This window comes from Aquarana catesbeiana, linkage group LG04 (genome assembly GCF_042186555.1).
Source record: "Aquarana catesbeiana isolate 2022-GZ linkage group LG04, ASM4218655v1, whole genome shotgun sequence".
NCBI classification, from domain to species: Eukaryota; Metazoa; Chordata; class Amphibia; order Anura; family Ranidae; genus Aquarana; species Aquarana catesbeiana.
The window spans coordinates 624,730,981-624,757,564 of NC_133327.1; the positions used below are offsets into that span (position 1 = coordinate 624,730,981).

At 46.1% G+C, this 26,584-nt stretch overlaps 1 protein-coding gene across 1 annotated transcript in view; it reads left to right on the forward strand.

Moving 5' to 3' along the window:
* Positions 1-4,148: 4,148 nt before the first annotated feature.
* The window catches only part of LOC141140829 (protein kinase C epsilon type-like), a 99,651-nt gene continuing 77,215 nt past the window's right edge, over positions 4,149-26,584 (forward strand). The window contains exon 1 of the transcript XR_012244004.1: positions 4,149-4,195. The gene's annotated coding sequence lies outside the window, so the exon portion shown is untranslated. The remainder of the gene's footprint in view (positions 4,196-26,584) is intronic.

Sequence of the window (26,584 nt, forward strand, 5' to 3'; positions counted from 1 at the left end):
TAAATAATGGGTATTACTTTGGCCAGCCCCTCCTTAGTTACACTATTGGCAGCCCACTGGACAGGTAAGAAGTGTCATAATACAAAGATATAAATACACATTGTACACATTTGAGCACATTTGGACATTCTGCTATTACCTATCAAGATAATAATAGGATACAAAAAATTTAAACAGTACCATTGGAAAAAGTATACAGGCAGGCCCTTGCAATACATGCTTTGGGCAATTCATCCATACATCTGACCACTAAAGAGGTGGGCATAGTGTGTATGGGTTTGGCAAAGTCACCAGATAGATGATTGAGGATAGATAGAGAATTGTTATCAGCTGGCTTAGCAGTTGGGGGGAGGGAGGGTTCCAAATGATTTGGGGACCCCCCAAAAAAAGCCTCTGGCACTCTGCCTGAATTTAAAGCACAAATCACATTTAAAAACATTTTAGGGGGTGTTTGGGGTAAAGCACTACTATGGAGCTGACAAAATACATTGTTAAGTGACTACATGAGGTGAATATAGGGCCAGGAGACAATACAATATATTAGCAAACATTAAATACAATAAAATGTGATATTAAAGGATAAAAATCTTACCTTCATATACTCCTTCTGCAGGACCTGGATGATGGCAGAACAGGTCTCTGGGATAATGATCCCTAGAGCCTGGGGGGAGATGCCTGTCGAGAACTTGAGGTCCTGCAGGCTTCTCTGCTCCGGAGTGATGGCTTGCCTCATGCAGGTATCCTGCCTGCTGATATAGGGGGTCAGCAAAGCCAACAAACGGTGAAATACGGGGTCCGTCATCTAGAGAAAGTTCCTGAAATCATCAGGATTATTCTCACGGATCTCACGGAGCAAAGGCATGTGACAGAACTGGTCACGCTGAAGCAACCAATTCTTGGTCCATGAACTCCTCCCCACCCTGTTCATGGACTGGACTTGAGTCAAGGTAAGGACCCCAACACCAAGCCCCAGCACAGCACGAACTCTACGAGGAGTACGTATACGCAACATGGCTAGAAAACGGTCGGCTGCTCAGAACGAAGTAACAGAACGCACTGAAGAACAGCAAGGCCTGTGAAGAGTGACCTGAAAAACAGTAACGAACGAACAAGAACACAATGACTGAGTCACGCGTAGCTTGCTGCACGCACTGAAGACCAGATACAAACCCACAAGCACAAACTGAACAGCAGAAAACGATCTGAAAACCACGAGTCTGAAAAAGCGCGAATCGTCTCTCACCAAACTTTTACTAACACGAGATTAGCAAAAGGAGCCCAAAGGGTGCCGCGCTTGGCTTTGAAATGGCCTTTTCTAGTCTCGTCGTACGTGGTGTACGTCACCGCGTTCTTGGCGAGCGGAAATTCCAACAACTTTGTGCGACCGTGTGTACGCAAAACAAGTTTGAGCCAACATCCGTCGGAAAAAATCCATGGATTTTGTTGTCGGAATGTCCGATCAATGTCCGATCAATGTCTGATCGTGTGTACGGGGCATAACTGTAAATGGTCCGGCAGCCTCCTGGAAATTGTGATGTGTCCCAAGAGGTTGCGGGCGGGCAGGTGGGAAGGGGGGAGGGGGGTTGGTGGGTTTGGTTTGTCAAACCTCCAGTGAAATCACCTAGGCAATCCAGCATGGAAAAGGAAGTGAGTACCTACCAAATCTTGGTACCCACTCCCCTCCCCCTTAAAAAAAAGGAGAGAAGGACATAAAGCAGAACTTCCCTTTTAGGGTTAAGTTCCACTTTAACTTTTTTTCCATTACATGGGAGGCTGATAGCCCCTATGTGATAGCATTAAAGACACAACAGGTCCACTTCAAGGGCACCTTTGTACCCCGCTGAAGCTGATCAAGCACGGATCGTGCTTGATTAAATTCTTCACTGGCCAGCACTGCTGAGAAATGATAGAGTTGAAGTGATGAATAGAGTAAGGAAGCTGTAAGCCACCATAAGTTTATTTTTTGCTGCCTGTGTTTTGGGCTGCATGCACACTAGCATTTTTTTTAAGCTCCTAGAACCTTAAAGCATTATTATTAGCATTTTTTTTTCTGAACCTAAATAGTATTATCCTATGTGTCCATGCACACTACTTTAGGCTATTAGCATTTTTTGAGCTTCAGAGAGCATAAAAAGAGTTTCTTGTAGTGTTTTTCCAGCAGAAAAATATGCTGAATGCTCCTAACTAGTGGCGTCGCTAGGGGATGGCTTCTGGGGCCCATAGCCGCATGACAGAGCCAGAGAGCCGGCAATCAGAACGGGAGAGCTGGAGATCGGGCAGGCAGCATGGGAGAGCTGGCCAGTGGGTGGGCGAGAGAGCAGAGAGATGACATCATCTCTTACCGCACGCCCTACATCACCGCTGTTCCGCCCTTACTGTGCAGCTGCGGGCAGCAGAGAGATTACATCATCTCTCACTGCCCGCCCTCTCTGGGGACCCTGATGAAAGGGGGGGGGCTCTCTGGGGACCCTGATGTAACTAGGGAGTTTCTCTGTGGACCCTGTTGTAAGAGGGGCTCACTGGGGACCATGCTGTAATGAGGGGGGCACTATTCCTCCCACTGACTCCAATGACAGGGCACTATTCCTCCCACTGACATTAACAATTGGGCACTATTACTCCCACTGACTCCAATGATAGGGCACTATTCCTCTCACTGACACCAATGACGATGCACTATTCTTCTCACTGGCACCAATGACGGGACACTATTCCTTCCACTAAGACCAGTGATGGGGTGCTGTTACCGATGCCAGGACAGTTTCTACTCCCACCGGCCACAGTGCTTCTCTCCTAAATTCTGAAGGATAGTAAACTGGCCCTTTATTTAGAATGTTTGGAGACCCCTGCTTTAGACTTTGCTTTGGGTTCTAAGCTACACTCTTATGATATGACCCCCGACCACTACACAATAATACAGTATCTACATCTTTGTGCTTCAGAACTAAGGTGCCACTCCTGTAAGAACACACTTAGGAACCTGTTACACTGGATTTGATGCTGTTTGGCTGGGAAATCCCAGGTATGCACCACTGCACACCCAAAGAAACATAACTTCATTTGCTGCTGCTGCTGCAAAAAAGATTCTATATTTATTAAAACGTCAAGTCTAAAACCTATATCTGTATTAAAGAAATTTGCCCAAACAGAAGCTTCTGTTGAAGTAAGGCACTGTGGGCACATCTCTTCCATACAAGATGGTATTTTGCCTAGTCTGCCCAATCATCAGCTATTGACAATGTACTGTATGTATATATATATATATATATATATATATATATATATATATATATATATATTTTTTTTTTTTGGGGGGGGGTCTCTAGATCATGCAGCTCTGCAGCAACACATAACTTTAAATAGTGATCTATTGCTGGCTACAATCAGTCAGAAGTAGATCGGTATTGCAGTTACCTCCCTCTTGCACAGGGGATCCAGAATAGCATCCATTTGCATTAAAAAGAAAATAGTTAATATCTCAGTGTCCTTTTAAAGCAGCACCTTGGGCCTGAAGCCCAACTCCAGTTTATTGCTTTTTAATTAGTATCCCCCGCTGTCCTAAAAAGAAAAAAGTGGGTACTTTTGAAGTATGATACCAGTGAGAATAGCAAAGTGTGTTCTGGGAGCCTCTTCTCAATGCTTCAGGGGCTGCGGTCAAGAAGCAACCACCTTTCATACCTGGTGGACATGTTGGAAAGTGCAGAGGTTTTGGATTTGAGTGTACAATTTTATCTTCTCACTCACACAAGTGAATCTGGTCAAATCACTCCAGCAGGCTCTGTTAGGACACTTACCAATGGGATTACTGAGACACACCAGTGTTGCCCACCGTCTGTGTTTTTACGGGCAGCCCGTAAAAATGGGGCTATTTTTTCATGTCCGTGAAAATCCGTGAAAAAAAAATCTTGCCCGTAAAATATGACGGTCCCGGCTCGGAACTGTGCATGTGCAGTTCCGAAGCATGCAGAGAGTCTCCGATCATTCCCTGCTCACTGCTGCGCCTGCTTACTTGTGTTTCTTGTACCCTCCCCCTTCCTTCCACGGGCGCCTTATTCGATTTCTGCATAGGAGATGCTGGGAGGGGGAGGAGTGGAGTAATGTAATACTGACACATAATCACACACATAGGTTGGACTTGATGGACTTGTGTCTTTTTTCAACCTCACCTACTATGTGTTCAGCTTAGCAGAGGAGGGTAAGCTACTGATTAGCTAAATGTCTCTCATTGCCTTGTGGTCTTAGTGGGCAGGAGAAGGGGCGGAGGATGGGCTGTGTAGCAGGCTTGCTGTGTACAGTAGATCGTTTTTTGTGTCAGATCTGCTTTGTTTCTAAAACTGATTAGGGAGGATGTTTTCTGAGATCTCCCTCAATCTCTAACTATTACCTGCAGTGCTCATCAGTCCAGCCCAGGCACAGCCTCTTCAGTCATCTCCAGAGTTACCACCTCATGTGTCTCGGGCACTACAAACCCCAGCATGCCAGGAGGGGAGGCAGCAGCAATGTGATTTAGCTGATTTTCTGATGAAAAGTGCTGCTGTATATTGTGTCTGTATAGTGTGTGTACTGTTTGCTCATAATATAATTGATTATGTATTGTGCTTGATGGTCTTGAGGTGTTTATTCATATATTTTTTTATCTGAATAAGTAGTAGTGAGCACATTTGGTCTCCTGTACTATATCCGCAGCCTCTGATCATCTCCTGTACTATATCTGCAGCCTCTGATCATCTCCTGTAGTATGTCTGCAGTCTCTGATCATCTCCTGTACTATATATGCAGTCTCTGATCATCTCCTGTACCATATCTGCAGTCTCTGACCGTCTCCTGTAGTATATCCGCAGCCTCTGACCATCTCCTGTAGTATATCCGCAGCCTCTGACCGTCTCCTGTAGTATATCCGCAGTCTCTGACCGTCCCCTGTAGGATAAAACCCAGAGCCACCAAGCTGGAGCCTTTTGACTGATTCCTGCACGGTGCAACTGAGGGGAGGTCAGTGACAGCTCCGCCAGGCCAGTCTGAGGGGGGGGGGGGTCACTGATGTAAGGATGGAGTGAATACAATAATGTAAGGGGGCACTGATATAAAGGTTTCCACCTATATTAGTAACTCCCCTTACCTTAGTGTATTCACTCTACGGAAGGTGGTCTCTGGTCACCAGAGTGCCCCCACATCAGAGTTCCTGGCATTCCCCTTTACATCAGTCTGCAGGATTCCACCTTACAGTGCAAGGGGGAATTTAATCTGCGGACCCTGATGTAATTGGGAACTCTGATGTAAAGGGAACACAGTGGACTCTGATATAAGGTGGTCTCTGGTCACCAGAGCCCCCCCCCCCTTCTACATCAGAGTTCCACCTTAGATCATGATTTGCAGTGTTCCCCTTTACATAAGAGTTTTGTTTCACTGTAAGGGGGAATCCTGCAGACTCTGATGTAAGGGGGAACTCTGTGCTGACTGGGTTCTAGTACCCTTACCTTCGTGTCAATACAGAAATATGTTTTTTTACTTTTGTTTAACTTAAACACATTGCTAATAGCACTAGATATGTGTTTATAGTTTAAATATTGATATTTGCACTGTTTAGCACTGAAAACTGCAATTTTAGGTACTTTTTAGCAGTGTCAGTAAAAAAATGTGGCTGCCAGTAAATGGCCTGATTCACCAGAAAAAAATTTTAAAAAATGGTGCCGTTTGTAAATTTTGGTGTCCTGCCCGTAAATTTTGCTTCGGAGGGTTGGCAACTCTGAGAAACACTAGGCGACTAATCACATTCATTTTTGTGGCTGCTAGAATTTCTATTGCTAGATCTTGGAAATCTCCCACGATCCCATTTGAATTATTGACTTCCCAGTTATCTTGGATTATGGTTAACAAAAGGCTCTCAGCACTGTTCAATGATAAATTGGCCTTCTTTGACAAAATGTGGGATCTTTGGATCCAATATCTGTCAACCTTTCTTTGAGATTGGTACGATGGTTACTCTATTACCTGGATCCTTTTTTTTTCTTCCTCTTCTTCTTGCTCTTTGTAATTTTTTCACTTTCTTTTCTTTTCCTTGATTTTGGTTATAGGGTCATAAGGTAATTTAAATTGGTCTATCAAGAAACTGGTGGGGGAATTTGAGATTTAGATGGTACTTGAGTTCCATTTACCAAATTGCTACCCACCACTGTTTTGAATTGCTATTTGTTTGCCTTTTGTCCTATTAGAATTTTGTATATTTTTGTACTTTTTATTGAAAACGCAAATGAAAAATAAAAAAGCAGTTATCACTAAAATACTCACTGCCACTTAGATGCTGTTAGGGTTGCCACCTTTGTTTTGGCAATATGGGACAGAATGTGTGTGGTCTGAGCAGAGGGGTGAAGCATGGACGTGGCTAATTACTGTGCATGTAGCGCACTGCATTGAATGATGGGTGTGGCCAAATTGTATACTCCATTCCTCAGTGCATGCCCTGCGTATGTTTAGCCCCTGAGCCACCCTGAGGCATTGGTTGTCATAGTGCATCATAGAAACCAGTGATGTTGTGTGGGCCAGCTGCCAGTGTCCTGACAACCAATGAGCTGGCCACCAGCATCTGCCCATGGCACGGTCAAAAAAACAATGGAGGCCGTCAGAGATTTCAACTGTTGTCCTTCTAACAATATAGGACAAAATGCGTCCCATGTTGAATCTAAGACATCCTGGATTAAAAGGACCCGTCCCATCTGCAGAGTGTCCCTGGGCATGTTGGGATTAGAGGGTTCCCTGCAGGGGTTACTAAGGCATGCTAAGATTCTAGGTTCCCCTAAAAAGTGTGTCCCAGGGCATGCTCAGATCTGAGTCTTTCCATGTACAAGGTAGAGTGGAGGAGGCACGGGGCTGGAGATCTTATGTCCCTCTCCCTTGCGTGCGCTCTTACCACCTCCTCAGATCAGTGTTCGCTGCCCATCACTGTCCCCTCAACCCTCTGTGCCTGTCAGTCTCACTTAACCACTTGCCAACGGGTTACTTTCACCCTCTTCCTGCCCAGGACAATTTTCAGCTTTCAGTGCTGTTGCACTTTGAATGACAGTTGGACGGTGATGCAACCCTGTAAAATTACATTTTTTTTTCATTTAGTAAGGCAGATAGAGCTTTCTTTTGATGGTATTTAATCAATCACCACTGGGTTTTTATTTTTTTGTTAAACAAGCGAAAAAAGAATGAAAATTTAGAAAGAAAAATGTTTTTCTTAGTTTCTGTTATAAAATTTTGCAAATAAGTAATTTTCCTCCACTGATGTGGGCCGGTGAGACTGTACTTATGTTTACTGATGGGCACTGATAAGCTGCACTGATGAGCAGCGATTGGAATTGGAAATGGGGCTGCACTGATAATTAGGGCACTGATGACCAGTGCCCTGTTTATCAGTGTAGATGTGCCCTGTCAAACTTGCTGGTTATTGGCCATCCTTTCCTCACGCTGTGACAGCGTGTGAGGAAAGAAATGCTGATAACTGACAAGTTTGTTTACATGGGATCAGCTGTGATTGGACACAGCTGATCACATGGTAAAGGGATGCTGTGAAAGGCAATAGCAGTCATAGAACATTTCCATTGTATGCCCCAGGATGGCGCATTGCAGGGATATTCTGGGAGGATGTCCATGGAAGCCCTACCAGAACAACAGAGCCATGCTGTAGCTGTTTTTTTGGCTATGACGCGGTATTGAGGTGGTTAAAGCATAACTAAAGGCAATTTTTTTTGGGGGGGGGGGTATAGTAGAGAGGGATTAGAACACCTATAAGATGTTTACTGCTGTCTGTGTCCTCGCTAGGGAGATTTATCCTGTTTACCTTATCATTGAGAGTGTAAGAAAAAGAAAACAGGAAAAGAGGGGGAATCTGGTAGGTGACACTGATGATGAGGCACTGATGGGACTGATAGGTGGCACTGATGGCACTGAAAGGTGGAACTGGTGGGCACTGAAAGGTGGCACTGGTGGGCACTGTCATTGAAAGGTGGAACTGGTGGGCACTGATAGACGGCAATCGTGGGTACTGATTAGCAGTACAGATCGGGACCGATATCCCCAGTTACCGGCTTTATTCTTTCTCCTCACGCTGATCATGAGGCAAAAAAAAAGCCGGTAACCAGCTTCTGTTTACTTCCTGATCAGCTGTCATTGGATGACAGCTGATCATGTGGTAGAGGGCCTGCTGTGATTGGCCCTTTACCCTGTTCTGTGATCAGCCTAGTCCCAAGGTCTCTGAGATCACAGTGTGCGCTGGCCACGCGCCCCCTGCATGATCACAGGAGGATGTCTATTGACGCCCTCTTGGCACTGGAAGCCCATGCTGTAGCCGTCATTCGTCTGTAGCGTGGGCAGAAAGTGGCTAAGACTCTGGCTCCTGGGCTTGGCGCGCTTTATGCGAGTGGCTAGTGTAGGGATAACTTCCCCGTCTGTTAGAGACAGTACTTAGAGATAGGGAAAGGCTCCGGAGGCCTAGGGAGAGTGCAGGGACTAAGTCTACCTCTTCTAGGAAGCATCCCCTTTGGGTGTGGACCAGCCAGGCCGCATTCTGCTCCCCATGGCAGGTGCTGTTGATCCGCTAGTCTGCAGACTTCTGTTTCACCACCGTTACAGTTTATAAGTGTTTCCAGATGACTTGCTGAACTTTTCTTTAACCAATTCAGCCCCGGAAGGATTTACCCCCTTCCTGACCAGAGCACTTTTTACAATTTGGCACTACGTCGCTTTAACTGCTAATTGCGCGGTCATGCAATGCTGTACCCAAACGAAATTTGCGTCCTTTTCTTCCCACAAATAGAGCTTTCTTTTGATGGTATTTGATCACCTCTGCGGTTTTTATTTTTTGCGCTATAAACGGAAAAAGACCAAAAATTTTTTTAAAAAATGATATTTTCTACTTTTTGTTATAAAAAAAAAATCTAATAAACTCAATTTTAGTCATACATTTAGGCCAAAATGTATTCGGCCACATGTCTTTGGTAAAAAAAAATGTCAATAAGCGTATATTTATTGGTTTGCGCAAAAGTTATAGCGTCTACAAACTAGGGTAAATTTTCTGGAATTTACACAGCTTTTAGTTTATGACTGTCTATGTCATTTCTTGAGGTGCTAAAATGGCAGGGCAGTACAAACCACCCCAAATGACCCCATTTTGGAAAGTAGACACCCCAAGGAAATTGCTGAGAGGCATGTTGAGCCCATTGAATAATATTTTTTTTTGTCCCAAGTGATTGAATAATGACAAAAAAAAAAAAAAAAATTACAATGATAAAATTAAATGATATATTGCTCACACAGGCCATGGGCATATGTGGAATTGCACCCCAAAATACATTTAGCTGCTTCTCCTGAGTATGGGGATACCACATGTGTGGAACTTTTTGGGAGCCTAGCCGCGTACGGGGCCCCCGAAAACCAATCACCGCCTTCAGGATTTCTAAGGGCGTAAATTTTTGATTGCATTCCTCTTCACTGCCTATCACAGTTTCGGAGGCCATGGAATGCCCAGGTGGCACAACCCCCCCTCCAAATGACCCCATTTTGGAAAGTAGACACCCCAAGCTATTTGCTGAGAGGCATGGTGAGTATTTTGCAGCTCTCATTTGTTTTTGAAAATGAAGAAAGCCAAGAAAAAAAAAATTTTTTTTTCTTTTTTCAATTTTCAAAACTTTGTGACAAAAAGTGAGGTCTGCAAAATACTCACTATACCTCTCAGCAAATAGTTTGGGGTGTCTACTTTCCAAAATAGGGTCATTTGGGGGGGTTTTGTGCCACCTGGCCATTCCATGGCCTCCGAAACTGTGATAGGCAGTGAAGAGTGAAATCAAAAATTTACGCCCTTAGAAAGCCTGAAGGCGGTGCTTGGTTTTCGGGGTCCCGCACGCGGCTAGACTCCCAAAAAGTCTCACACATGTGGTATCCCCGTACTCAGGAGAAGCAACAGAATGTATTTTGAGGTGTAATATCACATATCCCCATGGCATGTTTGAGCAATATATCATTTAGTGACAACTTTGTGCAAAAAAAAAAAAAAAAAAAATTTGTCTTTTGTGTCACAATATAAAATATTCCATAGACTCGACATGCCTCTCAGCAAATAGCTTGGGGTGTCTACTTTCCAAAATGGGGTAGTTTGGGGGGGGGGGGGGTTGAACTGTACTGGCATTTTATGCACACATTTAGAAGCTTATGTCAAACATCACCCACTCTTCTAACCACTTGAAGACAAAGCCCTTTCTGACACTTTTTGCTTACATGAAAAAATAATTTTTTTTTTGCAAGAAAATTACTTTGAACCCCCAAACATTATATATTTTTTTAAAGCAAATGCCCTACAGATTAAAATGGTGGGTGTTTCATTTTTTTTTCACACAGTATTTGCGCAGCGATTTTTCAAAAGCTTTTCTTGGGAAAAAACACACTTTTTAAAATTTGAATGCACTAAAACACACTATATTGCCCAAATGTTTGATGAAATAAAAAAGATGATCTTAGGCTGAGTACACGGATACCAAACATGACATGCTTTAAAATTGCGCACAAACGTGCAGTGGCAACAAAATAAATACGTTTTTAAAAGCCTTTAAAAGCCTTTACAGGTTACCACTTTAGATTTACAGAGGAGGTCTACTGCTAAAATTACTGCCCTCGATCTGACCTTCGCGGTGATACCTCACATGCATGGTGCAGTTGCTGTTTACATTTGACGCCACACCGACGCTTGCGTTCGCCTTAGCGCGAGAGCAGGGGGGGACAGGGGTGCTTTTTTTTTTTCCTTTATTATTTTTTTGCTTTTTTATCTTATTTTTAAACCGTTCCTTACATTTTTTTTTTTTTTTAATCATTTTTATTGTTATTATCTCAGGGAATGTAAATATCCCCTATGATAGCAATAGGTAGTGACAGGTACTCTTTTTTGAAAAAATTGGGGTCCACACCACACCAAGATCGGTGTGATAAAATGTTTTCCCAATTTCCCAATGGCGCTGTTTACATCCGGCGAATCAAATCTAAATCATGAAATGCTCGTAGCTTCCGGTTTTTTAGGCCATAGAGATGTTTGGAGCCACTCTGGTCTCTGATCAGCTCTATGGTCAGCTGGCTGAATCACCGACTGCATTCTCAGTTCCGTGTTGAGACAGGAGAGCCAGAGAAAAACACGGAAGACGGTGGGGGGGGGGGGGGGGCATTCCTTCCCACTGCTTGTAAAAGCAGTCTAGAGGCTAATTAGCCGCTAGGATTTCTTTTACATGAAAGCCGACCGCTGGCTGAAAGGAATGATATTAAGATGATACCTAAACCTGCAGGCATCATTCTGGTATAAGCACTCAAAGTCGTGAATGGCGTACCTGAAGACAAAAAAATGGTTAACAATAAAACACAGTAAACGGTAAAGTATAAAAAATTGCATACCTGAAAAGCAAACTTAATAAAACATAATAACAATAAAACATTGCAGAATAGAATACAGTAAAAAAGAGCAGAACAATAGAGAGAGAATAGAGAGAGAGAGAACAATGAAACAACAATTATTTTTTTTATATTTTTTTTGTGTTTTTTTTTTTTTTTTACACTTTTTTTTGTAACTTTAACTTTTATAACTGTAACCGGTTCCAGGTTCGGGTCTCTCAAAATGCGATGGCATCTTGGGAGACCCTGTGAAAGTGTGCCTAGTCTGTGCAATGCTGTACCCTACGCTAATACTCAACTAGTGTATGGTAGCGTTCAAAACATTCACCAATGCAAAGACCAGGATTGTCAGGACAGGAGGGACAATAATAGCGGGTGTCACGCCTATATCCGTGCTTGCTGCAGACACGACATCTTTTTTTTGGGGGGGAGGGGTTCGTTGGGTAGGGGTACTCGGGAGGACATAAAGAAAATGCCTTTCATGCAGCCGACTGCATTTGGTTGGGGATGTGAATGGGGGAAGTACGGGTGCTGCAGAAGCGGTGGGTTCCCAATTAGGATTGGCGAATGCAGCAGGAAGGGCACTATGGGCACGAAGGGCCTGTTTGTCTTCTTCTTGGTGGCAGCGGGACACTACTTGTGCTTGCCACCTCACCAGCTTGAACTGCACTTATGGGACTCGCCACGTCACCAAGTGTTACTGCAGTGCTGGTTTGACTACGACCGGGGTGTACTAGGCCCCTGGTGCTTGCCAGTTCACCAAAACGCTACCAAAAAAACTGTTAGCGATCGCAGGGATCAGGCCTGACTCTGCGAACGCTGCAGTTATGCGTTTAGTGTTTTGTAAGTGACAATGATCGATCGATACTGCACTTGGGTGGGCTGGGTTGAGCTGGTCCGGGCAGAGGGGCAAAACGCAGGTGCTAGCAGGTATCTGGGCTGATCCCACTAACACTGCGTTTTTGGGAACCCTAAACTGCTGAGGACACTAGTATAGATCTGATCGGATCAGATATTGATCCATTCAGATAATATACCACTAGGGGAGGTGTACGGTGCGTGGATGTTAGCGGTACTGGCGCTAACCTGACGCTGCTTGGGGCTGGTGCTCGCCAGTTCACCAAAATGCTACCACAAAAACTGTTAGCGATCGCAGGGATCAAGGCCTGACTCTGCGATTGCTGCAGTTATGCGTTTAGTGTTTTGTAAGTGTCAGTGATCGATCGATACTGCACTTGGGTGGGCTGGGCTGGGTGGAGGGGCAAAACGCAGGTGCTAGCAGGTATCTGGGCTGATCCCGCTAACACTGCGTTTTTGGGAACCCTAAACTGCTGGGGACGCTAGTATAGATCTGATCGGATCAGATATTGATCCGTTCAGATACTATACCACTAAGGGAGGCGTATGCTGCGTACGTGGGTGTTAGCGCTACTGGCGCTAACCTGACGCTGCCTGGGGCAACGCATATCACCCCCGGGCGATCAAGGGGCTAAACCTTTATTCGGTAATAAACGGCGGGTGCCCTGACACTATAAAAAATAAACTAACTAACCAGCGTCACCCGTAACAGTTATACGGTGATCACTGGTGAAAGGGTTAACTAGGGGGCAATCAAGGGGTTAAAACATTTATTAGGTAGTATATGGGGGTCCCTGACGCTATAAAATGATGACCGCGAACCTAAATATTTACCTCCCTAACTAGCGTCACCAGTGACACTAATACAGCGATCAGAAAAATGATCGCTTAGTGACACTGGCGACGGGGGGTGATCAAGGGGTTAAAACTTTATTAGGAGGGGTTAGGGGGGTACCCTAGACCTAAAGGGGGCTAATACTAACTGCCCTACCACACTAACTGTCACAAATTGACACCATGCAGTAATCAGTGTGACAGGGGGTCAGTGTGACAGGGGGGGGGTGATTAGGGGGTGATCGGGGGGATTGGGGGGTAAAGGGGGGTGTATTGTATGCCTGGCATGTTCTACTGTGTGTGTGTGTTTTACCATCACTCGGATGGCTTCTCTCCTCGGCGCCGGAACGGAAAATACCGAGCCGAGGAGAGATGACATAATTTCCTCTGCTGCTGTTTACCATACAGCAGCAGAGGAATGATCTCATTGGCCGGGAGCGATCGCGAGGGGGGGGGCACGAATGGATGGCCTCCCCCTCACCTCCGATCGCCGGGGGAGATATGCCGACCGCCTCGGGCATCGGGGGGGGGGGTCCAATCGGACCCCCCCCCGCGGGAGGCAGATCACGTACAGGTACGTGATTCTGCCTGCCCGTGTCATTCTGCCGACGTATATCGTTGTGAGGCGGTCGGCTAGTGGTTAATATATTGCTATGGCCAAACTTGGACTCTGCACAATGCTGCACGTATCCCACACACTAGATCAGGTAACAATGAGGGGTTTTCCTCACTTTGGAGGGATTTCCTCTCACTTCCTGTTCTGGCCATGGGACAGGAAGTGAAGAGCAATCTCCTCAATGGGACACAGATGGCAAAAAAAACTGACAGGGTGTTAAACCCTCCCTTGCACTATCCAAAATGGTAAAAATAAGTTTTGCCTTTAGTTATACTTTAATTAGCAATGCGGTTGGACAGTGATGCCGAGGGGGTGGGGGCAAGTTGTTGACCACACTAGCTCAGCAATCAAGCCATAGATCAGAACAGGACCAAGTGCCCCATGCACTAATTCCCCTGGGGAATTGCACACAGATAAAAAAAAAAATTATAGTGATATTTCTTTAAAAGAAAAGCCCACTGCAAGTGATTCCACAGTAGGTTCAGGCCAATAAGTGCACAAATTACAGAACATGTAAGCCGGTGTTTTTGGAATGCATTCCAAACAATAAAGATGTTCATTTTTTTTTTAAAGGAATATAAAACACAAGAAAAGATGTACGATAAATACTGTGTATTACAAACACATTCTAACAAGTTCAACACATGTACAACCACATGAGAAAAACACACTGAAACACATGCAGTTTAAAATGTAAATGGGACCTGAGCGTATCTATGGACAAAATGTAAAATCGCATATTTGTGTCCACATTGTATTTCAATTATTTCTAGACTACTCCTATTAATATGAATGGTCTAGAAGTCTGTAAACTTACTTTGCGAAGATCTCCACACATTGACTTCCTTGAATTCTGTCACATGTAGTCACTATGTCCTGTGAGTAGGCACTGCTGTGTCACACATTTCATAGAGCCTGCCTTCTGAACTACAGAGGTGCTGAGAGGAGGAGTTTCAGGAGGTGGAGTCAGTACAGGAATCACTGCTTGCAAGACAGCAAGGTACCATGGGATATGTAGTCCTTAGAAATTAAAAGTTAACAGCAGAAGAGAAGATGCAGGGAATTCAAGAAGTTGTGGAAAGAGATGACCAGCAGACAGACAGCACTCACAACATGAAAGGAGATTTTTCAAGTAAGCTTATACTGGATTGTCAAATATAACTATTGTTTGTGTTGTAATTACAATGGCAATGTTATAAATTGAAAGTGTATGCTGTGAGCATAGATCTTTGTGTTTGTAGCACGTACATTGTTTTTTATGTAACAAGATTTTTTTGCTAATTTGGAAAAATATAAAATTTGAGACCCTCCTTTTCACGATGAGTGTTTGGAATGCGATTCTCAGTTGCTATGGTTGTCAGAAAACGTACTCTACAAGTTTGTGTATTGAGTCACATACATTGGTGAGTCATTGTACAGGAAGAACCCTGGTTTCCCTTTGTCTCAATGTTTAGAGGGGTTGCCAAGAGCCGTCACTGTATTTGCACATTAAAAAAAAAAAAAAGTAAACTCATTTGTTATTAAAAAAAAAGTGTATGACATAAGTAATTAAATAGTGGCACAAGAGCTTGAATTAGCGTGTATCCATAAGAAATTTTTTTTTTTAATGTTTTGGATAGAGTAGGGACTGGTTAGAATTCCGTCAGGTTTTTGTGTTTAATCTCTGCGGCTGTGCCCTCTTGGGTGGATTTCCCTTCACTTCCTGTTCTGGAGTCACCACAGGCAGTGAAAGCAAAGCTCTTCAAAATGAGGGTAATCCCATCTTAAAGCTGAACACCAGCCTTACCGTCAGTCTTGTACGGTTGTACAGACACTTATTCTGTACTCTGATTTCATCACATAGTGTGACCTTCTCACAGTGTGCATTAAAAGCTACAGCAAGTCAGACAGAGCCCACCACATTTCCTGGCTGGAGGACATCCAGCATCATCTAGTCCTTTGATTATCCCTGACCTGTCCCTTTCAATTACTGGATTTCAGGTCTTAGAGGCTCAGAATCAGCTCTTGGTGTGTTGGCAATTATATTGTTATAGCTTTGCCTCCATTTACTGACCATGCTGTCTACCTTTAGGCGTTATAAGGAATTTGTGTGCGGGGTGAAATGCAGCTGAAGTTCTGAAATTTCCACTTTATCCAAAGCTAAAAAATATACATTGCTACATTGTATATTGTTCTTAGGTTGATCTGTTACAAATGTTATGTTTTTGGTAATCCTTTTTATTGCAGATTTGATACACAATACAGAAATACTGAGACAGAGCAATAAAGTTCGGAACATCCAGATCAGTTTTGCAACTTTTTTTTCAGTTACAGTATCCTTTAACCCTTTCGCTGCCAGGGTTATTTGTGCGTTTTTTGGTAAAAATAAATACATTTAGGCCTGAAACCCCCAAACATATTTTTTGAATGAAGACACCCTAGAGAGAAAATAGTTGTAGTCCTAATTTTTTTATGTTATTTGTTGATTTCAGGGCAAGCAAATACAATAAATTACCCAATTTTTAGTAAAATTTAAAAGAAGTTGCGCTGAGTAAATAGATACCAAACATGTCAAACCTTAAAATTGCATGCGCCCGTGAAACTGCAATAAACTTCAAAGCCATGTACATAGGACAGCGCTTTTAAAGATCTACAGGTCAAGAGTTTAGAGTTAAATAATGAACCTAGAATTATTGCCCTCACTCCAGCGTGTGTGATGATATGTGTAGTGTAATCAACGTTATTGGCCGTAAGTGCCCCCAAACATGCATTTACGCTCGTACGTTGGTGTATCTAGGGATGGGGACCCCTGATATCCCACCTATCCTCCAATGAAACGAATGGAGTGCAGATCACAGTCCATTCATTTCTTCCCCATCCTTACTGATTGGGGACAGTGACACCTGGACTGGGAAGTGACGTTCTACACATATCTTCCGGGTAGGGTTGCCACCTTTTCTTCAAGCCAAACCCAAACACTTTAGCAGTCTGGAACACCTTTGGGTGTCCCGAGGAGAGTAGTGATGCGGTGCACATAGTGTGCACATAGTGTGCCGCAGCAAAACATGAGTGTGGCCAAATTGCTCTTGCTGACATCATCACCCTGCACCCCAGTGATCCCGAACCTGCCCCCCCAGACAGCCGCCCACAGCTCCTGGATGGCAACAAATTTGTGTGTGACTATCTTGGTTACCTAAGGGGGGCGAAGGCCAATCTGAATAATGTGTCTGGGTTTCAGTCTGCCTGAAACACGGACACACGATTCAAAACCCGGACTGTCCGGGTGAATCCCGGACAGGTGGCAACCCTACTTCCGGGAAAGTAACAGGAAGGGGAGACCAGTAAACAGGACTCACCGTGCCTCACCATGCTGATCCTGGGTGTGCCAATATGTGTGTGTGTGGAGCCCGGAAAACATGGCAGCGGTGCGTGCAGGATTGGGGGGGTGGGTATGCAGTTATCAAGCACAGCCACTGGATTGCTTCCGACAGTCAACAGAAGCCACCACCCTTGTTTCTAAGGTGACGGCAGTAAAAGACTAATGCAAAGTCTCGAGGCACCCCAGTCTAAAATGTAAAAAACAGAGACAAATAAATAACAAAGAGAACATGGGGTCCCTCCAAAATCCATACCTTTACCCAGAGCAGAATTTTGTGATTTTTTATAAATCGTCTGGGTCTCCTGCAACCCCTCTCCACCCAGTCAGTTGATCGACCAGTCCCCACACTTACCCCATCTAGGTTGCTGGCTTCCTCCGGGCGGCAGGCCTCTGCGTCTCCTCCTTCCTCGGCTTAACGTTGGCGTGGCTTCCCCTGGGTCTCCTCCCTCCTCGGCAGCCAATAGGATCGCTTCTCCTCTTGGCCAATTGGGTCTCAGGACTTGCTTCCTGAGCCAGGATTGGCCGGGAGGAGAATAAGGAAGACAATAGCAAATATTAATTCGCTTTTGCCACACACCTGGGTGGGCACTGCGCCCGGAGCCCATCCTTTTTTGTAGCCTCTGGCTCTAATCATGTGCTTTTAAAATAAAAACTCCCATTGGAATCCATGTGTCTGGCACCCTGCATGTAGATTAGGGTCCGGGCGCAAGGATTAGGTGGGTGGCACCCCTGCGCCCCCCCATATGGACGGGCCACCGCCGTTCAGAAGGGTGTTGTGCTTGGGGGTGTTTTAAATTCCTCTGCACATAGCATATACCCAACAAGTTTTTAAAGGTGCAAAGTGCTTATTAACAGTTTGATAATGCTACAAAGCTTACAAGAGTTAATGCATGACAGACTGCAGCATGTATGTCATTTTTCATTTTGCATTTATTGCTACTTTACATCAGGGCCGATCCCAGGCGGGGTGCACGGGGTGCAGTGCACTCAGGCGCCAGAGAGGTGGGGGTGCTGAATTGCCAGAGTGCTCCCCTTCCTCCTCCTCCTCTCTGTGTCCAGAGGCGGCTCCCTCCGCAGGTCACCGCCGCTGCTGTATTTTTCAAGGCTCAAGCCTGTCCCCCCTCCCTCCTCCTGTCAGAGAAGGAGAGCAGCCACCGGAGATCGGAGCAGCTGGTCTCTGTGTGGAGAGAGACCTGCCGCGCAGTGACATCGCTGGGGGGGCAGTCTGTGCCTGATGTGTTCTCCTCCTCTGTTTCTCACTCCTGCCCAAGCGGAGTCTGTTCTAATGGAGGGGGGGTTTGTCCTGGGGGGGGTCTGTACTAATGGAGAGGGGGGTGGTTTGTCCTTGGGGGTCTGTACTAGTGGAGGGGGGCTTTGTACTGGGGGGGTCTGTACTAATGGAGGAGGGGGGTTTGTCCTGGGGGGTCTGTACTAATGGAGAGGGGGGGTTTTGTCCTGGGGGTCTATACTAATGGAGGAGGGGGGGTTTGTCCTGGGGGGGTCTGTACTAATGGAGGGGGGTTTGTCCTGGGGGGTCTGTACTAATGGAGAAGGGGGGCGGTTTGTCCTGGGGGGTCTGTATTAGTGGAGGGGGGCTTTGTCCTGGGGGGTCTGTACTAATGGAGCGGGGCTTTGTCCTGGGGGGTCTGTACTAATGGAGGGGGGGTTGTCCTGGGGGGGTATGTACTAATGGAGGGGGGGCTTTGTCCTGGGGGGTCTGTACTAATGGAGGGGGGCTTTGTCCTGGGGGGGTCTGTACTAATGGAGGGGGGGCTTTGTCCTGGGGGCTGTACTAATGGAGGGGAGGTTTTCCTGGGGGTCTGTACTAATGGAGGGGGGTTTGTCCTGGGGGGTCTGTACTAATGGAGGGGGGGGTTTGTCCTGGGGGTCTGTACTAATGGAGGATGGGTTGTCCTGGGGGGGTCTGTACTAATGGAGGGAGGGTTGTCCTGGGGGGGTTGTACTAATATAGGGGGTTTGTCCTGGGGGGGTCTGTACTAATGGATGGGGGTTTGTCCTGGGGGGGTCTGTACTAATGGAGGGGGGTTTGTCCTGGGGGGGGGTCTGTACTAATGGAGGGGGTTTGCCCTGGGGGGTCTATACTAATGGAGGGGGGGTTTGTCCTGAGGGGTCTGCTCCCTCCGCAGGTCACCGCCGCTGCTGTATTTTTCAAGGCTCAAGCCCGTTCCCCCTCCCTCCTCCTGTCAGAGAAGGAGAGCAGCTGCCGGAGATCGGAGCGGCTGGTCTCTGTGTGGGGAGAGACCTGCCGCGCAGTGACATCGCTGGGGGGGGGCGGTCCGTGCCTGATGTGTTCTCCTCCTCTGGCTCTCACTCCCGCCCAAGCCTGTCTCCATCTGCTCTCCACCCGGGCGGTGCGGCTGCACACTGTCCTCTCCTCACTAGCTGCCGCCCGGGTGTTTTTATGTACACTATTGGAGGGGGGTCTCTATTAATATAGGGGGGTCTGTCCTGGGGGTCTGTTCTAATGGAGGGGGGGTCTGTACTAATGGAGAGGGGGGGCGGTTTGTCCTGGGGGGTCTGTACTAGTGGAGGGGGGGGCTTTGTCCTGGGAGGTCTGTACTAATGGAGGAGGGGGGTTTGTCCTGGGGGGGTCTGTACTAATGGAGAGGGGGGCTTTGTCCTGGGGGGTCTGTACTAATGGAGGAGGGGGGTTGTCCTGGGGGGTCTGTACTAATGGAGGGGGGGTTGTCCTGGGGGGTCTGTACTAATGGAGGGGGGGTTTGTCCTGGGGGGTCTGTACTAATGGAGGGGGGTGGTTTGTCCTGGGGGGTCTGTATTAGTGGAGGGGGGCTTTGTCCTGGGGGTCTGTATTAGTTGGAGGGGGAGGGCTTTGTCCTGGGGGGTCTGTACTAATGGAGGGGGGCTTTGTCCTGGGGGGGTCTGTACTAATGGAGTGGGGGTTATCCTGGGGGGTCTGTACCAGTCTCTGACCATCTCTTGTATAATGTCTGCAGTCTCTGACCATCTCTTTTATCATGTCTGCAGTCTCTGACCATCTCCTGTACTATGATTGCAGTCTCTGACCGTCTCTTGTATCATGTCTGCAGTCTTTGACCGTATTATGTCTAGGGGCTCTTTCTAACAGACAGCCCTCTGTGTGTGCATCAGAGAGACTCCCCTTCAGGTCTCATTAGTGTACTCTCTTCCTGTATTTTCTTTGTTGTTAAGAGATCATGGGAGGATCCCAAGGTAACGAAGAGGGAAGCTTCTCTGTGTTTGAGTCGTTGCTATAGAAACATTTGTAAAGGGGAGGAGTTGGTAAGATGACCACACCCATGTGGGGGCGCCAGAAATATTTCTGCACCCAGGCGTCTGTGACCCTAGGATTGGCCCTGCTTTACATTATTTTTGTTCCAAAACGACTTCTGCTTTTTCAAACATTTTGTGGGGTGAATGAGAATATAAAAGTATAAACGACTCTATACTGCCATCATGTGGTCAATTTAGATATTACAGTGCTATATACATTTTAATCTGTCCCAGGTCAGTGACTCAAAGCACACTGGAATAAAAGACAGCCAGACAAGTGGCATTCTTGAAAGGAATGAGCAAAAGAATTTCCTTTAAAATGTTTTCCCGCTTAGGTCGATTTTACACTACACAGGAAAAAAGTAGAACATATCTGAATTCTTATGGTCATATAATTGTTGACCAGTATAATATAGCTATTAGTAATCATTAAAAGGTATATCAGATATTTTCTTATTTTCAGGGCAGGACTTGATCATACATTTTATTCAGCAGTCAGCAAAAAACAGAGGTTATAAACCTTTCCTATACTATCAAAAAATGTTTTTTACATACACAAAGGGGCCATATTTTATCACAAACTGGGAAATCACTAAAATCACCCACTCTGCTATTTTGGAAAACTAATGGCAGTTTCTGAACATAAAAAAAGTAGCAAGATAATAGAATTCCACCACCAGAGTGCATACTTTCCCATCACAAATGTTCAAAAAAGCAAAAGTTCTGAAAATAAAGTAATCTTCTTTAATACACAGGTTTCTACAGTGAGGTGTTCCTAATATTCAGATCTTATTTTTTTTCAAATGTCTCCTGAGGACTACATTTCCCATAGTCCCAGGTGGTTCCCAGCAGTCCTTTTTCCTCCCAGAATGTACAACAGCCAGTTACAGTGATCTATGCAACCTGGAGTGGTGGGCAGACTCTGCTCTGGCTCCGAGCGACTGCAGCACAGTATTACAAATACCCTGGGTCCACTTTCTGTCCTCTTCTCACTGGCAGCCAAGGAGAGGGAGAGCAGCTGCAGTGCTGACTGTTAATATGGCATTACAGTGACAGCCCAGTCTGTGCAGTGGTGGACTGGCACGCTGGGGGACCAGGGCTACGTTGTTACAGAAACATGATTCATTTTGAAATACACTTTATATTTTTACAGCTGTAATATTACTACTGGATATGAAAAGTTTTGTTACATATATAATAATGGCAGTGGTAGTAATGCACAAGCATCTCAGGGGCAATACCCAGGCAATGGTGGGTGTTTGCTTTTACCACCCTGATGACGGGAGTGAGAATAAACAGAGAGCCCTTCAAGTATAACTAAGAGCAAAACTTTTTTTTTTAGTTTTGGATTGAATGGTGAAGGATTAGAACACCCATGTGATTTGTATTTCTTTCGGTGTACCTGCCTGTTTATCATAATCACTGAAACTAAAATAAAATTCCAAATTTAGTCACCATAACAGAAAAAGAGAGAGGAGACTGGTGGTTCTGGTGAACTTTGTGACAAATGACTGGTCAACCTCACACTGCGTTGTCACTGATACATATCAATGACACTCTCAGCCTCACCCTGCACAAAGATTTTACAGCTTGCCGGACCACAGTCGATATGCCAACAGACTGAAAGCGATTGTCACTGGGTTTAGTTAACTGAGCAAATAACCCTTTAACCCCAAACTGCCACCAGATAGGAAGGAGGGGGGAGGTCACTTCAGCTATGTCTCTCTTATGACAAAATTGCACGGGTGACTTGGGACCTGAACAAAATAGTGCCACGCACACAGCTTTTTGTGTACCCAGTATGTGTGACCATTACACCTCCCCCTTCAGGTGGTTGCATGGGTGGAACCTGCAAGTTTCCTTCCAACACAACCAACTCCTGCTGGCTTGGCTTGTCGCGACAACCCATCAGCATTGCCATGGGTGCTGCCCTTCTTATGCTGGATTGTGAAATCATATTGCTGAAGAATAAAGCCACACACGGGTCAAATGCTGGGCGACATCGGCCAGTTCTGGCTGTGTGTATGGCAGTTGGTCTGGCAGAAGCCGTTTGGCTGGCTTCTGTCGGCCAATGACTGAGAGCGCTGATAGGAGTGTTCTAGCGGGTAGGCCGTCCCCCTGTCAGAACATAACAGCTCAATGGGGGGCGATCCCTGTACTAACGTTGTACTGTTAGTACAGCAGCTGACAACCCGCTGGTTTGAACGGAAAAAACTCATAGTGTGTACCAGGCTTTAAGGTCAGTGGATTGGCCCTGGACTCATTGTGATTTCTAACATCTCCTAGGGAGTATTGTAATAGATCTTCCTGTGAGAATTTAATTGAAAGGATGTATGCTCAGCTGGACATGGGTGTCATAAATGCCAGCTGATGAGCTACAGCTGACCAAGGCTTTTTGTTCAGCGGGAACGTGGGGGGGGAATGCAGTTCTGGCACCTCCAACACTGAATGTATGTATTGCAAAGGGGTGCTGGGATGTGCCTGAGGTTCTATTGATGCTGGCTGCTAGGGAATCTATTGTTGCTGGAGGGGATCTATTTTTGAAGGGGGTTCTATTGTTGCTGGGAGGTCTTTTGTTACTAGCAGAGAATTTATTATTGCAGGGAGTGGGTCTTATGTTGCTTGGGGGTCAATCGTTGCTGTGGGGGATCTACTGTTGAAAGAGGGGTCTATTGTTGCTGACTTCTGGAGGGTCTAATAATGCTGGCTGGGGTGGATCTATTGTTGTTGGCAGGGTCCATTATTGCTAGCTACAGAGAATCTATTTTACTGCTTTTCTTGTTGTCATGAACAAATTCCATACAAATTACTTAGCACCACAAAATTATACTTGGTTCTGTATTCTCTAAAAGGGGCAGTACTGGGAGGTGGGTAAGGGGTGGAACTAGGGGATGGTGTTCAGAGGTGGGTAGGGAGCAGAGACAAGGGGTGAATCGGAAGGGGGAAGTTCCTGCACATGTTCTCTGAGAAAAAAAGCCCTGCAGCTGACCAATTATATATACACTGATTTTGGCTATTTTCAACAAAGATATGTAGCAGAATACATTTTGGCCTAAATTTATGGAGAAAGATTATTTGAAGTCAGAGTCTTCACTTGGAAATGTGATAACAAGACCTGAGGTGTGCCCTAGTCTAGCTGGTCGGCATGCCTAAAAGAGGACATACCCTGAATAAATGTATATAAAATTTGTATGATGTATATGAAATAATGAAAGTTTGGGGGAAATGGAAGGGTGGGAACCAGGAAGACGAGCCGACACGGGATCTGAAAGAGGAGGGGGAGGGATATATACCCCCCGGACACCTACTACAAATCCTACTACGTGATACCTGAAAGAGGAGGAGGAGGGATATATACCCCCAGACTCCTACTGACTGTGGTCAGAGTCTTCACTTGGAAATGCGATAACCCTAACTACTAAGACCTGAGGTGTGCCCTGGTCTAGCTGGTTGGTACGCCTAAAAGAGGGGAAAAAGACACAAAGGTAGGTGAGATATAAAATCCTTTAATGAAGGACAGGTAACAACAATCAGTCCAGTAAAGTAGTGAATGCCCTGTTGACCTCAGTAACAGGAGGACCTCCAGCGCCCCATGTACTTGTTGATATAAGAAGGAACTCCCTGTTTGGAAGCTGCGGATGCTGCCCCGATCCTAAACGCATGTCAGGAAAATTGTTTTGGATTTAACACTAATTTGGCGAATAAAATCCTGACATAAGAAACAAACTGCTTTGAAGCGAGGGGACGCGTGGGAAAAGGGAGCAAAGGGCTGTCCAGAGGAGTCGCTCTTAAATGATTGCAGAGAAGGTCCAACACTTCAACCGGACACCAATTACTGTTGGTTCTGTAATATTTTACCACAAAACCCTGGCCTGTCTGTCTATTCATGTTGTTGGGAAGTTGTAAAGCGTAATGGTCAGGGAACCTGGTGAGACTGCCTCTGAGCAGAATAAGTGCATGACAGCTAGCCTGGGACACTTCCCCGGGTCTGAGGAAGCCAAAGAAACTCAAGTAGATGGCTGCCTTGAGCACTAAACCAGGACCCTTTGCCAAAAGGGGAAGAAGACAATGAGTCAGCAATACCACGGAAAATCTGGCCTGTGACTGGTAGACGTGACAGATGTGATAGTCCCTGCGTTCTCTGAATACCCCTCAACATAAAGAACTATTAGCCAGATCGATTGCCTGTGTCCAGAATGTGACTAATCCATAACCAGCAGGGATTAAGAAGGAACTGGCTTGCCCACCAGCTCTGCTTCTGGGTGCTGTAAGAAAAATTGAGGGAGATTAAGTCGAGATAATGGATCGTCTACGTTATTATGATTCGAACTGATGAACTCTCCCAGGAAGTGAAACTTGTACGTCAGGCCTAGCCATGTCAACCCATGCATGAAGGACATGATGAGAAAGGACCCCGATCTTCTTTTATTAATAATTTTGGCTGTGGCGAAATTACCCGTAATGAAAATCACTGAGTTGGATAGATTTCGAACAATGCCGAAGTATGGGCAAACTTGGGCAGACGAAAAACTTCCGGTGGCCAACCATTCACGACTAAAAATGGCCGCAAACCGACTGAGACAGTGGAGTCTGAAAACACTCTGGGAGACCTGCTCGTTGGTTGTGGAATGAACATAGAGATGCCATTCAGAGGCGGCTCTCTAATTAGGCAAATTAGGAGTCGCCTAAGGCCTCGCACTCACAGGGGCCTAATTTGCCTAATTGAAGAGACGCCTCTGCTGACAACAATGCCGCTGTGCTCCGACGAGCAGAGGGTTAATGCCTGTGAGCTCCATGAAGAGAGAGGATGGTGCCGGGGGTGTGTCTTGGGGAGAAGGAGAAGACTAATTTCAGCAGCCGGAGCAAAATATAACACATTAATATTCCCACTGCTCCGGAGACGCAGATTGCCCCCCATCACCCCTCACTGGAATGCTGCGCTGAGCGATCCCCGCACACCCAGAGGAGGCATCCAGCATCTGACTGGTAAGCAGAGGGGAAGAGGAGGGTCTGCCAGGGAGGAAGCCTCACCAGGGCCGATGGAAGGTGGAGAGAGGAGAGAAGAGCTGAAGAGGTGTCCGGGTCGCCCCTCTCTGGGGCTGTCAATCAAGGAGGGGGGATCCGGGGCTCCAGCTGCAGGGAGAGGCGCAGCACAGCTACCATGCCACAAACCCTTTCTGCAGCCAGCGACCACCAGCATGAGAAAGAGCCAGGCCCCCAATCCCTGCTTCTCCAGCATCCCACAGCCACTGGCCTTTATAGCCAGTGGCCCCATGCCCCCACTCCCTTCCTCCTAGTTATCAGTGCCGCAGTCAGGGCAGCTCAGTCCTGTGCCAGTGTCCCAGTGTGCCAACCTGTGATTGACAGCCCCTGACCACTCCCCCTCCTGCCCTTAGCCCCACCTATGCAAGGCTCCACTGCGGGGTCAGGAGGTCCCAGCCCAGTCCAGTGCTGATCCTCAGCCATGGTGGGCCGGGCGCTTTGCATCCTGCATTGGCACTGCCTGCTGATTGGCTTCTCCGCTGTTATCTCCCTCACTGACACCAGCACCGAGATATAGAGCAGTGACACCAGCACCGAGATAGCGGGATAGAGAGCACTGACACCAGCACCATGATAGAGAGCACTGAAACCAGCACCGAGATAGAGAGCACTGACACCAGCATTAAGATAGAGAACACTGACACCAGCACTGAGATAGAGAGCACTGACACCAGCACCGAGATAGAGAGCATTGACACCAGCATTGAGATAGAGAGTACTGACACCAGCACCGAGATAGAGAGCACTGACACCAGCACTGAGATAGAGAGCACTGACACCAGCACCGAGATATAGAGCTGTTCTGACTCAACTACAAAGCAATAAACTTTATCGCTAGCTTCACATAGCGCTTACATGACCTGGTGTTCTATTTATCCCTTGCATCAATTCAGACAGCTTAACTCAATGAATAAACTCACTGTATGGAGAAACAGACAATGATCCTTTCGAATGTTGCGTTTAATGATGGATATTCATACGTAGAAAAACGTTGGTGTTGTAAGCCACATGGAAAGATCTTACAGCATGCGGTATACTCAGTGAATGAGAGAGAGGAATGGGAGGGAAATATACAGAACTAAGGTGGGAGAGAGAGTTCAGATAGACAGAGGGAACAAATCTTAAAGACACAGAGCATAATAAATCACTAATGCCCCGTACACACGGTCGGATTTTCCGACGGAATATGCGTGATAGGG